Consider the following 15,743-nt stretch of genomic DNA (forward strand, 5'->3'; position numbering starts at 1 on the left):
CCGTAACTGCATACTTGTGCGGCAGAGTGAGTCATTTACCTTTATCCAGAAGCTCTTATAGCAAAAAGCCGGAAAAAACACGTAAAAGGGCTCTTAGTGTTTCAGCTTCTACCCAACAGGGATGTCACATCTCAAGCTTTGCAATGGCCTGATGAAAGAAGTCCCAGGTTGTGTCAAGGCACAGGCGCAAACACGCAAACACGCGGGTTGGGCATTGCCCTGGCACCGCCCCAAGGTCCAGGCAGCCCTGGGAGGCGCGCTGGGCCGCGGCGGCCTCTGCTTCCAGGGCAGCAGAACTCTCACCGACAGAGAGCTGCCTTCCGGGAGCCTGCTCAAAGGCTACCAGCTGCCCCACGACTAGAATGCCGGGACCCAGAAAGCAGCACGGTCTGGAAATGAGTGAGCGGGAAGGGTTATGGTGCCTTCATGCCAAGGGATAGTCATGCTGCTGCCCCCCCCCCCCCATCAACTCACAGCCAGCGCTTTAGCACAGCAGCAGGGAACAAAATCAACTTCCGACCGAGGAACCGTGGGTGAATTATAATCAGAGGGGACAACCGGTTTAATTTAAAAAATGTGTTTTATAAACAGGAATTCATCCTATTTCTATTTCAGGCTTCAAGTAAAGCTGATTCATGGAAATAGCATTCTTTGCTTTTGGCTGCGAGCACTCTGGAGAAACTCACACTCCAGCAACCGAAACGATGCTCCTTACGGATCCCCCTGGCTGGAGTGCTCTGTCCCGATCCCCAGGCTTCAGTGACTCCCACCCCACCACCCCTGTGTTGGAATCCTAACCACCACCACTTCCGAAAGAGACTGTACTTGGGACAAGGGGTCTTAAAGAAGAAACTGGAGTTTAAGGACGTCAGCGGGTAGGTTGGCAGCAGTGCAGTCCTTAAAAGAAGCGGAGATGAACACACACACACACGCATACATGGGACACCCCAAGAAGACACGGGGAGGGAGGGTCCTCCCACAGGCCGAGGAGAGCAGCCTCAAGGCCCCGACCTGCCCACACCACGGTCCGTGGGGGTCCAGGCTCCAACCCAGAGAGGGACAGTTTCTGCTTCAGCCCCACCTTGGTCAGCCTGTGGAGAGATGCAGCGAAAGTCTACAGCCCGAGAGTGTATGTCTAGTCACGGAGGGGACCCCGGAAAAGCCGCAGGGCACCAGTCGTGGGAGATGGCCCTCAGCCGCAGCCCAGCGCTGGCCAGCTCAGCTGTGTCTGGACTGTTCGGAAAGAAGCTTTTTCCCTCCTGCTTGGAGCATGAGGACTTCTCTCCTTCTCTGAGCAAGACAGTTGGGGGGTCGTGGCAGGCGGGGTTGGGGCTGTGGAGCCGGGCTCGGCCAGCACCTGCCGCTGGAACCAGATTCTGGAGGCGACAGACAGGCGTCGGCTGGACACCTCGCCGCATGAGGAAAGCCTTGCCCGACTGTGTGGCTGCGTTCCCCTGACCGCACAGCCGGGGCTGGACAGCTGAGCTTCGGAGGAGAGCGAATCGCTAGGAGAGCGAGTGAGACTTGCCGCCCCGAGACTGTGTGGTGGCCGCAAACACCAGACGTTCTCGGAAGGAGGAGGTCTGGGGCCAGACGGAGGGACCCAGGGGGGCCGGGCACAAAGGTCTGATGGGGGGCACTGACTGTAATACAATACTTTTTAAAGCAACAAACAATTGCGTTTATGCTCTCGAGTAAATTAAACGATGTTTCTGACAGAATCCCAGGGAACACAGGAGTTGTAGGTCGCCTCTGGAAGGGGGGGGGTGCATCCCAGGGAGGAGGGAGGAGAGAGATGGGCAGGAAGCCAGAGCTCCCTGTGCGCCCCCCTCGCTCCGGGCCCATGGTCAGGCCCTCATGGCCCAGGGCCGGTGGGCTCTCCCAGCTTCATCACATGGGGCCTTGGCCTTTTGTCCTGCTTATTTAATTTGATTTTGAATTTTTGTTGTGTGTTTGTAATTTATTGCAAACACATTCCCTGCTGGAGAAATGACCAGGAGCTAGGCCTGGTCCAGCTGACTAGAAGAACTTCAAGGTTAGAGAACACGGGGGTACCACAAGGACTTTGTTCTGGAATTTAAGACGCGTGGTAGAGTCCAAGCTTTCCTATTTTTTGCCCTGAGAAAAGGGTAGTGTGAGTGTGTGAGTGTGTGTGTGTGTGTTAGGGGAACGGCCGGTGCAGGGCTGTGCTAAAAGTGTGCATGGAGCTAAGAGACACAAGCGCATCTTCCTTTTGTGTCTTTAAGGAATCCGATATCTCTCTCTCTCTCTCTCTCTCTCTCTCTCACCATGTCACTTTTCAGAGAATTAGAACACAATCAAACTCACTTAACACTAAACTATGCTGAATATAATTTTAATCTTCCTTTGATGATTCAGAAGCTATTTCAGGCTCCTCATGCCTCTGAGTTATTACTATGAACATAAATTATTATTATGCAATTTTTCACAATCTAGGTGGTTCACATTTTCCAGATTCTTTTAGCATGAATGGGGGCCCGCCACACAGAGGTGGTGGTGGAATGCAGCTCGTTCTAGGGGAAGCGTGGTTCAGCTTAGAGGGAAACAATAAAATCTGCCCTAAGGTGGGAACGGATGTGAAAACTTCGCTACTAGCAGCTGTTGGTGACTGACTGCCTAAGTTAAAAACACAAGCCCTCCGAGGAGGAAGACTTGTTCTTGGGCAGATGAGAGAACACTTCAGGCAAGAGTCTGCATTTAAACTTGCTCTAGACGGATCAGTTAGTGGCGCCCAGAGGCATTCAGGTGGAAGCAATCATAGGACACGGGGCCCAGGCTGTTGAGTGGGGGCCCCCCACTGCTCAGCTGTGGGGCACCGGGAATAGCCTGGAATGCAGAACCCCGGTCTCCGGCCCCAGCCCCGGTGAATGAGAATCCACGTGGTGTGCAGTCTCGCTCCCAGTGATCCAGTAAGGACACACCGAGCTGGGTGTAGCTTCAATGTGGTATCTGTAAGGAGCAGAAAGCCGTGAGGGCTGGAGGTCACGCCGGGGGTTCAGACTTCCCCCGGTCCGTCGCGTGAAGCAGCCGGCACTCGTAGGCAGACGCTGCTGTGCACGTGTGGCCACCGGCCCAGCAAGTGGTCCCCCCGCTGGACACAGGGCGCTGACGGGTCCAGCTCCTTCGACTTGGAGCCACGGTGGCTGGCCGGCAGGGCGTGACGGAGAGCGGGGGCCGCCGACCCTGGTAGAGGGGCAGTGTGCAGGACGCTGCTCTGGCTTCTGCCATCTGGACGGATGTGCGTGGAGAGTCTGAGAAGCGGGGAGGAAAATCAAAGGGCTCTGTGGTCCTCCCGGCGGTTCCCTCAGGGAGGGACTGGCGCTCTTGCTTGGGAATCACAGGGAGAATGTGGCCAAGAGCGCAGCGAGAAAGAAACCTCAGCGAAACCAGCAGGACCTCACTTCTCAAATAAAGTCCGCGGTTTTCCCTCTACGACCTGCAAGCATTGCGCTACCACCTCTTGGCGCATCGACAGAAAACTCGAAAATGGAGATGGCAACTTAGAGCAAACAGACCGGGCTGACACGGAGCATCAGAATCTTCGGGAAGTCTGAGCTCCCCATCTGAGTTAACCTGCACAAGCAGAGGAACGGAGGGAGGCCAGGGCGGGACCGACTTGCAAAGAGTCTGGGTCTGGAGCGCGACTGTGAAGGGAACTCACAGGAGAGACCAGGCGGCGAGGGCCGGCCGGGGAGGACCCACGCAGGACACGCAGTGGGAGGGAGGCCGAGAGGGAGGCTGGCGAGGACGGCGGACCAGAGCCCGGGAGAGGGGATGACCGGTTTCAGCAGCGGCCAGTGAGCTGAGTTAGACGCCACTAAGAAATCAAGACAGCTCAGAGCGGAGGAGGAGAAAGCCCGCTGACCCGGCCACGAAGACAGGGCGGGTATCGTTTGGGAATGTGGGTCCAGGAGGCCAGGCGGCTGAGAGCTGAGGCCGGGGGCAGGGAGACGGGTGGGCGGCGGCTGCCCGGAGGAGCTGGCGCCCGGAAGGACAGGGCGGCACAAAGTCCCCAGAACAAGAGGCCGCCTGCCTTTCCTCCAGGACGGGGTTTCCTCATGAGAGGCCACGGCTAAGTCAGCGGCAATCAGCGCAGACGAATGAAACGTTTGGGGCGTTTGCTTTACCGACAAGTGTCTTCAGCCCTCGCTTGCAAAGTGTGTAGTATGATTTCGAATGAGAACAGCACCATCTGGCCGTACATCCTCCACCCGGACTGGTGGGTAATGGTGACGACTGTGGCCAAAGCAACTTGACCAGTGTTTTTACTTCTTCTCATGTCAGTGTTGCCCAGTTGTGCTAAAAAACGAGCTCGTTCAGCTTCTCTGTGCCCACTGCTGGCAGGGTGCTTTGCATATATTATTTATTTTGCCTATAAATGTCAGCTTCTTTCACATATCAGCTTTAATATTGCCCGCTTTTGCTATTTTAATTTTCTGCTGGGGCCGCCATACATACATTTTCCCTAATATTTTGTGACACAGTTGTCTGCAGCGAGATCTTTGAATGTGCTGAATAAAAATGACTGTGGTTACAAATGAGCCCTAGTTGAGGAAGCCACAGCGGTCGATTTGCCATTTTACTTAAATGGAAAATGTTTTTCAATCAATATTTATGTTGTCCATGTCCCGCTCACCAAAAAAAGTGGCCAGCGTCCATCCTCCCTCAAAACCTACTTAATTAATTCAGCTGTACTTCAACCTTAAAAGCATCCCAGAGACTTCTTTACCCTACAGCTGAAGACCCGCGACGAGAGGATGACGACTTGTTGGCCCCAAGTGGCCGACTCACAAATTCATGTGCGGAAATACGGTCCAGACTTGGTTTGTACTGACAGAGAGAAAACCAGCCTTTTCTGAACACGCGCCAAGTTCTGGGTCCTGGGTTAGCGACCTTCATTTTGCTTTCACGACCAACCCACGAGGTGGCTGTTCTCTCTGCCAGGCTGGAGGCGGGCACGGGTTATCTGCCCTGTGCCTGGCCCGGCCGGGACTGCCGGCTCCCGACTCTCCTTCCCTGTCACCCGCCGGCTCGGGCTCTGGGAGAGGGGAGGTTAGGGACTCTCGCCACTGTGACGGTTGCTGCTTGTTGATCGCTGCCTGAGTTTTGCAGTTTGATTTCTTTTTTTTTTTAAAGATTTATTTGTGCATACAGAACTGGGGTACAGGCCAGAGGCTCAGGGGTGGTGAGAGGATTCACCAGAGACAGAGTGGGGAGCAGAACAGGCAGATCGACGAAGTACACTGCTGAGGGGAGCAGCGGGCGGGTCAGGAGAGATCTGCCGCGCCATGTGGTCACCTCCGGGGCAGGCGGGAATCGAACTCATGAGGAAGTGGCTTTAGCTTCTCAGTGCTGTGCTTTAACCCGCTGCGCCCCAGGGAGGGCCATGCAGTTTGATTTCTTTTAGCCTTGTTTCCAACAATTTGACACTTGCCCATCAAGGCGTAGGACTCAGGGATGTGAGCCGTGCACTAGGTCCCCAAGAGTGGTGTGTCTGGGGATCCGGCCAGAAGGCTGTGGCCCCTGGTCAGATCTGGGCACTGGTTTCTCTGTTCTGAACCCGCCTAACAGCTGACCGCTAACATGAGGGAAGAGGCTGCTGGAGGGACAAGGCCACGTCCTCACCACTCTGCCTACCCCACTCCAAGCGACTCCTGCTTCCTCTCCCCACCAGCCGCTTACTTTCGGGCTCCTCTGCAGGAACATACGGCGGTCACACTCCCCGGGCGCCAGCACAACGAGCCCAGTTGTCAGCGTTCTGGGTGAGGTGTGGGAAGATGTGTCTCTGGCAGATGGCGCAGCACGTGGAGCGTCCACCTCAGTGGCAGGACCAGCGCCCCTCCTGTGCCGGTGTCAGGTCTGGAGCCACAGACACCCGCAGTGTGCTGACAGAACCTTGCTTTCTCAGACCACTTGTCTATAAAACAGGAACTGAGAAACTGCTTTATAGGACAGCGTGAGAATTACAGAGGAAGCGTGTGCAGAGAGAACAGCATAATGTGGGTCACGTCGCTAAGATCTGACTCACTTACCAGACGCGTCCGTACCGACGGGGTCTTCGTGGCCACCCGAGAGCCCCAGTGCTGAGACAGTCGTGATTTCTGCGTGTGGCGATATTCTGGCAAGCTCAGCAAGCGCTTGCAGCTTTTTGTCATCATTAGCAGGTGGATCAGTGATCTAGGCTGTGTAACACATTATCCCCAAACGCGACAGCTCGACACAACACACTTTGATTATCTTTGTTTCTACTTGGTTACGGATTGGGAACAGTTCAGTTAGGTGGCTCTGGTTTGGGGCCAGCCCAGGCGCTGGGGCTGCAGTCCCTCTGAAGGTTGGACCGGGGCTGGAGGTATCACTACCAGACGGCGTGCTCATACGGCTGCGCACAGGAAGCCTTCCTTCCTCACGCCTGAGCCTCTACAGCAGCCTGCCTGTGCAGCCTCACTCCATGGCGGCTGGCCTCCGGAGTGAACAAGCATTCCAAAAGACAAAAGGAAGGAGAGAGCTGTGAACTCTTTTACAGCCTACTCTGAATTATCCTGACACCATCTCCTATTAGTTAGATGTGAATCAAGAAGACAAGCACACACTCAAAAGGAGGGAGGTTAGGCCCTACTTCCTGGAGAGAGAAATTTAGAAGAATCTGTGTACATACCTGAAAATCTCCACAAAGATCTTGGGAGGGGTCAGGAAAGAGTGAGAGTAGCTGAGGAGGTTCTGGTGTCCCACCTAAAACAGAGCTCCCGGTTACCTCTGCAGAAAGCGACACGTGAGTCCAGACACGTAAGTCCAGACACGTGAACAGAACACGTCTGGACCACGGAAGTGGCCTTGTCTGAGTTCCTTCTGTTTCCAAAAACGAAAGCCTCATTTTCTAGAATGTTACTGGTTTCCCTTCCATTCCTGTTCCTTTTAAGATCCGGTTAGAAGAACCTTATTCTTTTTGACGCACAGAGAAATGAACTTGAGGTTCATTTGTGTTTTTACTCTTTACCAAGTTCGTGGGACCAGCTTCTTGAAGAAGCTTCTTCAAACTCAAAAACTTGTCAATACTCATGAATCTAGAAAGCACTTTATTGCCATACATAAAACACAGAATTTCTGAGTTTCCTACAAGTGGCTGAAAGCCAGAAAGGCTTAAATTCCTGCTCTTACGTCACAGCTCAGAGTTGATGAATATACATTTATCAGCTTCAGTAAAACAAATGAAACCAAACCTCGAAGGGCCTCACTTTATTTACTTATCCCTCCACATCCTTGCACATCTCATAGGATCTTGGGTCCCTTCATGGAGAAAGTGCCCCACACTCAAGCAAACCCCCCCAGCAATAACTTAAAGCGCAGGACATCAGTAGTCAGATGTCGGCGTGTTCAACTTACACACATTTATCTTTCTCACCACACTGGGTGAGTGGGCACTTTAAGTCTGTTGGTTTATAGACAAAACAAATAAAGCTCAGCTGTTTCTCATGTGTTTTAAGAATAACTGAGAAGCAGTGCACAATTTCCATTGGCAAAGCATTTCAGAAGCCAAATTGTATTCTTTCAGAGAATATTTATTTCCAGAGACTATTTACCCTATTGCTAATGATCTGAGGTCAGCACCCTCAACAGGAAGCACAAACACTTTCCCTGCCCTTCCCTCTTGTGAACCTCCTTCCTACTTACAAAGCGTGTTGGAGAATTTGCATCTAGTTGAGTAGCTGGAGGATTTTCCTGCTCAGAACTTTTCAATGGCGTTCTTTTACTCTCAGGGGAAGATAAAACTCCTTACTTTGTCACACAAAGCCTGCATGGCCTAGTCCTGCATCCACCCAGTCACACTGTAGACCACTCGTACCTCTGCCCTCTCTATCATGTGGGCTTTCCCTTATGCGTCCCAGAACCCTCAGCCCTCCGCCATAGGACCTTTGCACATGCCATTTACACTGTTCTCATTACGTCTGCTGCTCATCCAAATCTCAGCTCCAGGCTGAAGTCAGGGGAGATCTCCCAAGCCTCCTGACTAGATCAGCCCCCTTACTCCATTAGATGATCATCAAGTCTCATCAACTTTTCTTGTGTTTTTGAATTCTAACACATTAGCTTATGAAACTACTTCTTGTTCATCTTCATTGTAGATAAAAGGCATTGACTGAGTCTGTTTTTAATCATGCTGGCACCTAGGAACTTGGCATCGTGTCTGGAACATCACAGGTGCCCAACTGATGTTTGCAGAGTGAACGTGTGAAGTGCCAGCCTGTGGCTTCCCTCCAGCACTGCCATTTCCCATGACTTGGGACACGGTGTTTACATTATCTAGCTGTAAGTTTGTCCTTTGTCAAGTGCGGTTGATCACACACACTGACCTCATGAAGTGGCCATGAGGGTTCAGTGAGGTAATTAAAGAGAAAGCACTTAACACAGTGCCCAGCACCTAGCAGAACGTAAATGGTTGAATATCTGAATTGGACTCTCACCATCCTGTTGCCCTTCGGCAGAAAAAAAGTAAATTTCTTATACTTAAAAGTCAATATGACCTTTACTGGTCAAGACCAAAGCCTTCCCACTTTACAGGTGAGGGATGAGAAAAGGGGGCTCCTTTACTGCCCAAAGGGAGCTGTTGCCTCAAACCCACTTTTAATTTTGGCAGTTCATGCACTTAAGTCCAAGATTCTCAGCTAAGACCCGGACACAAGAAGCCAGTAGTGTGGCTTTGTTTTTGTGTTTTCATTTTTGGGGCTCTTTTTCCTCCCAAGCACAGCGTCCTCTCTCATTTCCCTCCAAACCCTTTCTGTTCTCACATTTACACCCCCGCGCATGGGGTGACGTGGGCATCCCTCCAAAAACTGAGCGGGGCTCTTTGCAGCCGAGTCAGGGTTGCCGCGTCTGTCCTTTGCCCCGTGGCGAGAGCCCACCCAGAGCTGCAGGAAGGTGGTATCTCCACCCAGGCTGGGGCCCAGAAGTCCCCAAGGGAGGAGCCTGCCCCTGCGCCATGGGTGGAGCCCAGTGTGACGGCTACAGGCTTTGAAGTCACACCGCCTCCTGTTCAGATTCTTGATTTTTATCTACTGGTTTTTGAACTTGTTCTATGTTTTGAACTTGCCGACTGAGTTTGTTCTCAGCCCTCATGATAATAAAACAGTGATTCACACTCATCACACACTACCCCGCGCGCAACCGACGGGGTGAGCGTCTTTACGACAGCCCTCCACTGCGCTCGGCTCACAGACAAGGTGTGGAGGACTTGAAATGACTCTCTCAAGGCCACACAATGTATTAGGGGCTGAGTTGAAATGCACACCCAGGCCTTGCTGACAGCCCAGCGTTTTGTCCTTTCTACCATATCCCATTGTCTCGCTAAAGGTGTTGCTTGGGGGCACATCCTCCTTTTCTGTTCTTAGTTTCTTCAGAGAGAGTTTCTCAGAAGCCAGGCGCTAGGGGTTACCCTCGTTTCAACCATCTCAGTCCTTCACAAAACAAGACTAGTTTCTGCCAGGCACAGAACCCATGTTCACGATGGAGCTTGAGTTTTTCCATCACTGCTGATTAGGGGCAAATCAGAGGATGAGGTAGGCTGCAGAAAGGAGAAGGTGGCCAAGAGTATGGGTGTGTGGAGGAAAAAATAAAGAAGAAATCTGCACAGAGACAGTGGCATTCAGTCACCAAAGAAGCTTTCATTGCACAATGGTCCATTAACCCGTGGGCTTGATAACGGAACCTTTATAATGGAAACTTATCCAGTTATGCATTTATTTAATCACTGCCCCCTACCCCCTTGGGTACTCTTAGCATGGATGGACCAATTTCCTAACTGACTTCCCCAGAAGGCCTGGATGTTGGCACAGGAGCCCTCACTGGAAGAGGGACAAAGACTAAAAAGTGTGTGGTTGTTCTCGTGCCCCTACTGACCAGGGCATTGGGGACCTTCGGTGACAGCACTCAGAGCAAGAATCCACACATTTCGATGATCTAGGGACTGCAGGACCTTCAAAGCTGGGGCCATCTGCATCAAGCACCGGCCAACCACGTCACAGGAAAACTTGTCTTTTAATGCCTCCATGTGAACAACAGCACATCTTTGCGCCGTCCGGCATCCACTCCAATCCACAGCCCACCCCAAAGCCCACCCAAAGAGCTCAGCTGCTTTCATGTCAGTCAATGTCTTCAATGGAAACAGAGATAAGAGTGCTGGGTCGTGACCTAGTTGCACGGATGGGTGGTGCAGCAAGCACCCCGGGAATTTGACTCCCAAGCAGCACCCTAAGAAGTCAACACGGACAACAGCTGATGGCCCAGCCAGCAGCGGGCTTTCTCAGATTGCTGTGTCCTACATGCCCTTGACCTGACCATGCTGAGGTTGTAACACTCCACCTAGACCTCTCAGTGGATGAGCGGGAAATGTGTTAGAAAACGGAACATTCTTGACCGCCAAGCGGACACCATAAAAACGTCTGCGTTGTGTCTATTATGGACTAACAACATGTGAGGGAAGTGAGTCTGATCACGACAGCACCTTAGATTCCCAGTACAACTGCTACTCTCCCACAGGGATCAGGATCGGAGGCTCAGACCCAAGCGAAAGCCGAGAAATTGCTCGCCGCGGTCTTCTCATTGCTTTTCAAGGTGACTTCCTTGCCACAGTAAGAATAAACCAGTGCAAGCCGTGCAAATTTTGGTGGACATCTTTATGTAACTCTTGAATAACGACGGCAAGACTCCGGAAACGTGCTCCCTCTGGAATGAACGCCTGCTTTTCGTGTGCTTTCTACGAGCTCTATATTGTGGGTTCATGTTCTGTAGACTCATCACGCACTCGCCCTTACTCTCATCTCCCAGCAGTGCGGGGGCGGGGCGGGGTGGGGGTGCTGCTGTGTCTCTGCAGTGTTCCGTCCCCAAATCAATGCGTCTAGACACACTTCCCAGTTGCCCGCGTGCGCTCCCCACGGGCACTTCACGGGGCGGTTTCCCAGCGGTCCTTGGGCAGAGGGGTTGACAAAGGGACTTGCCACTTACACGCCAGGGTATCACAACACAGAACATGAGAGAACACACCAAAAACAGACAACTGGAAACCAGAGATGTCCCACAGGGGAGCGGAGGGACAGGGGCCAGAAGGTGGAAGGGAGGAATGTGGGAGACTGTGGTGATAATGCGTGAATTGGGGAAGGGGCGTTAACATCGTTTTAAAGTGAACAACAGTGTAATGGATATTTAAATTAATACATTTAAAAATAAAATTATAAAAGTGAAAAAAAAAACTCACAAAAACCCAAAACCACCAAAGGAAAGGATCTCGATGAACTCTCAGCTGTCTTCATTTATCCACGGCATGGATACAAGAGTTCAGTAAATTTTTGTCACCTCAAAAATGTAAAGATTCAGACACCAGCGTCTTGGAGAAGTTTTAGGTCTCTTTACAACATGTACTGGGCAGAAACGAGTACCCTAAACCCTGGTGCGTGCGGTGACCAGTGTGGGCACTGTGCCTCCCTGGCGGAGCTGCTTAGCTGCAGCAGCGAGAAACAGAGGAAACGCTCCGGGACCGGGTAGCGATTTTAAAGCCCTTGCTCTAAACTCTCTGGCCCCTGCCCACTCATGTTTCCAACACACACTACCGCAGGTAGCTGCAACTAAGATAACCCAGAGCTGCCTCTCCGGCTGACCTCGCCCGCCAGCACTGCAGGAGCAATTGTGTCCGCTTAGAGTGAGTGATGAACACCTCGCCAGAGGCCTTTCGGGGGAGACTCTGTCACAGCTGCAGAAAGTACAAAACCAAATCAAATAAATACAAACAGTCATCCTGGGTGGCCCCGAGGCCACTTTCTGCACAGCTAACAGCCAAAAGACATAAATCAGACTCAAAGGAACCTTGAAAAACAATGTATTTGGAGAAATCCTTCTGAGGAGGCAGAGATGAGGGGGAAGAGCACAAAATACAGCAAATCGCAACATCCCTTAAACCGCCAAAGGTTGAGCCACTGAACTCAAACCGTGAGTAAAATGAACCCCTCGATGCGTGCGTTCATTGCAATCAAAGTCAGGGATCCAGACTGTAAATAAAATCCCTTGACCAATAAGAGAGCGAAGTTCACGGGGTGGTGCTGGCTTCCGGGTGCGGGGCGGCTGCGTGTTCCACAAGACTGGCATTTCCAGAACAGTCTGTTTGTTGCTCTGTGTGACACAGGACACCCATCAAGCACATTTTATGCCCGTGTTATTCTAACTTTGTAATAATGGACTTCGGTTCGGAGAGTTTTCAGGGAGAATAAACCCTTTGAATGATACTCTATAATTCATTAAAAGAAAGCCTCTTCCATTGACATTAAGTTGTATTTCTAAGTAGAAAAATAAAAGCACAAGGAATAGCCTCATTTCGCTCTCTCCAGTACTGAGACACCAGGCCTATCGGTGGAAACCCAGGGCTGACTTAGCCTATCAGCAGTGCTGCTACTGAGCTACTCCATCAGCTAATACATTTTTTCAAACTTTAGATTTTTACATCAGTAAAGCAAATACATCTATCACCACTCATTTAATAATGCCGGAAAAAAAACCAAATTTCTTTAAATTTCACTTCACTTTTTTAAAGAAACCGAAGCTAATGAGGCATTTTACTCTGCATGTGTGGTTTTCCCCCAACACCATTTTTAAATGCACCCTTGGGATCAAAACTGACACAAGCCTGTGCTCCAGAGGTTCAACGGCAGCTGGAGGGAGCACAGAGGATGGGTCCAGTCCCAGATGCTGCCAATGTGAGAGAGACACCACCTGGAAGGATGGTTTGAGGTGTCAGGTCAGTCCCCTGGTCCTCTGGTCCTAACGTAGGAGGCAGGAGTGAAGTTCATGAGCTGCAAGGTATTGTCAGGCAAAGTTCAGGGAAGAGGATGAACAAGGAATAGAGATGGATGCCTGCACTGGGAGGCCAGGAAGGTGGCCATGCTCAGCCCCATGTCAAGGCAGACAGGACGAGCTACTGTGGGCTTTGGTTGGAAGCCTCTATGTTGATGTTGCAAAGGCAAATGTCAAGTGCAGACAATGGCGAAGGTCATGCTCCACCAGTGACTTATGTAGCCAAGGCTGTCAGTCATGCACCAACTTCTCTTTGCTCTTTGTTGGGTCTAAATACCCCAAATATTAATAGGATACTTGAATGCCAAGAATCAGGCTACATTTCTCAGAGTCCCTTGCAGCTAGGCACGGCTGTTACTATGTTCTAGCTGGTGTAACTGACGGCAGTGTCCTGAAGGGACAGTCTTCGTGGCTCTGCTACAGTTTTGTCTTTGGAATGTGGACATCACGAATGGAGCAACCATCTCGGGCCGGTTGATTGCAGAGCAATTAATGTGGAAGATAACGAGCTATGGTTATCGAGATAGACACATCCATTTTTCATGTTATTCATTTCTCTCCTCAATTGCTTAGTCAACTGAAGAAGGTGGAGTGAATGGAGTGAACAGGATGGGTGACAAGGACGGTCTGCGCTTCTTAGGCACGTGAGGAGTCCTCTTGATTTGCCTTTTCCCTTCCTGAAGGGTGAGGGGTGCAAACATGGTGGGAAAACTTGACCTGAAGAGAAAGGGGTGAACAAGAGTTTCCAGAAGTTTGCAGACTTACAGGTTATTCTTGGCAACTCAATTTGTACTGCAAGAGCCCACACCACTAAAAGACCACCAGATTTAACAGAAATTGTACTTTTCCAGGCTCATCAGCACTGCCTCATTCCTCAGTAAAACTTCAAGGAACACAGAAACTGCCCCCAGCTCTCCTCAAATCTACTTCCTAGATATTCACAATGCTTCTGCTCCCTCCAGAATGGGGTGCAGGGAGGGAATAGGTTGCACTGGGTCACCAGATGGCAAATTATAGCTCACGAACACAATTCATCCATCACGTGGTTTTGTGTAGTTTGCAGTTAAGAATGGCTTTTACATTTTTAAACGGTTGGGAGAAAAAAAGTGAAAAAATTATTTTGTGACACATGAAAATTACATGAATTTCATTTCTCCGGGCCATCAGTGAAGTTTTATTGGCACATGGTCATGTCCATTTGCTTAGGCATTGTTCGGTTTTCACATTCCATGGCAGGGTTCAGAAGTAGGGCCAAAGATTATAAGGCCTGCAAAATCTAAAATGTTTGTGATCTAGCCCTTCACGGAAGAGCTTTAGCAACCTCTGTAGTAGGTAAAAGCAGCGAATTTGGTTTAAATGCTTGTCTTATCACTAGCTAGTTGAGTTGATCTAGAACGAGTCTTTCAACCTCCTTTATCTTCAGTTTTCTCATTTGTAAAAATTTGGATAATAATTTTGGGAAAGCAAATGAGATAAACACTCAGGAGAGTGCCGAGTTTGAGGCACGCACTTAAATCTGTAGCTTTATCTTAAACCCCTGCTCTGGGAGAGCGTAAGTCTTTTATTAAATTAACCTTTCTCCATGCACACATGAAGAAATTTATTGCCGATCTCACCATCATGATGACATATTTCTGTGTACCAAATGTCCAAGTATTAAACAACTGCATTTTAAAAATCATCGACATCTATTAAATTTCATTATAATTCACGGTGGCCAAATGAGATGAGACAAGTTTTAAACATGTACTCTCCTGGAACTATCGGAACAACCCTTTCTTTCTGACCAATCATCTGGCAATAAGAATGCCCCAAATAGCTAGACTTCAAGTTGTAATCTCCTAACTTGAAGGGGGAGAAAAGGAGAAGCAAGACTTTCTGTTGAGTGACACAATTACAAACTCACTGTGAGAGAGGCTTCTGCAGCACGCATTTCTGTCCTCCGTATGTTTTGCCCGTTGCCTGCCTGAGGAAGCCTGGCCTCCTCCAGCACGAAGGGCCGGCGTCAGCTCTCTGACGACACCTCCTCGCCAGTCTTCAGGGGCAGCCTGGTGTCTCCCGTGCCCGCAACAGTGCCGTCTAGTGCGTCTCACACCGCAGGCGTGCTCTGTGGCATCTGTTCCTCCCGTTAGCTCTGCGTTCCCCAATGGTTCACCCCGCCTCTATTCGACTTTGCAGCCTTCCTCAGAGACACTGCCTGACACTTACCAGGACTCTGTGCATGTCGGATAAACAAATTTATAAAGAAAGGACCTGATAGGAAACCAAAGCTGAAAGGATGCCCAAGGCCCCACTGGTCCAGATAAAGGTCCGGCCCCCACAGCTGCTCCTGGGACAGGACCAGGGCCCCAGAGTCCTGTCTCCCATCTGCAAAAGATTAAGTCCCGGCGGGTACAGTTTCATGTTGACTCCTCAGCATGTCGTTTCGCTCATCAAATGCCACAGATAGTTTTGCCCCCTGGAAATCTGAAATTTGTCATCTTGATAATCTTGCCCAGATTCCTTTGCTGCTACCCAATTTCCCTTGGCATTTTAGCTTCCACTAAGCACTAGAAAGAGGGTAACGGTGATTGTCCCAGATGGGGAGCCCATGCTACCCCCCACACTCAGCCAGGATCAGAACTGAAGAGCTTCCTTCTCCTATTTCCTGCAACTTCTTTCTCCCCGTGATGCTCTAGCCCCCAACTGTATTTAATGCTCTGGAGCTTGGGCGACTTGGTGGACACAAATGAAGTTGCTTGAGTCCTTCTGTCCTGGCCCCTCCTGTTCACCTACATTCACCTATATCCAAAGCTCTGGCGCCTCTGCCCGCCACACCTCTTATACTTTTGTGGATTGCTCTTTCCCCCTGTGCCAGAACCATGACAGTGAAGTGTCGCTGGGCCTAGTCA

Source organism: Condylura cristata, unplaced genomic scaffold (genome assembly GCF_000260355.1).
Source record: "Condylura cristata isolate star-nosed mole 26May11 unplaced genomic scaffold, ConCri1.0 scaffold00035, whole genome shotgun sequence".
Taxonomy (NCBI): domain Eukaryota; kingdom Metazoa; phylum Chordata; class Mammalia; order Eulipotyphla; family Talpidae; genus Condylura; species Condylura cristata.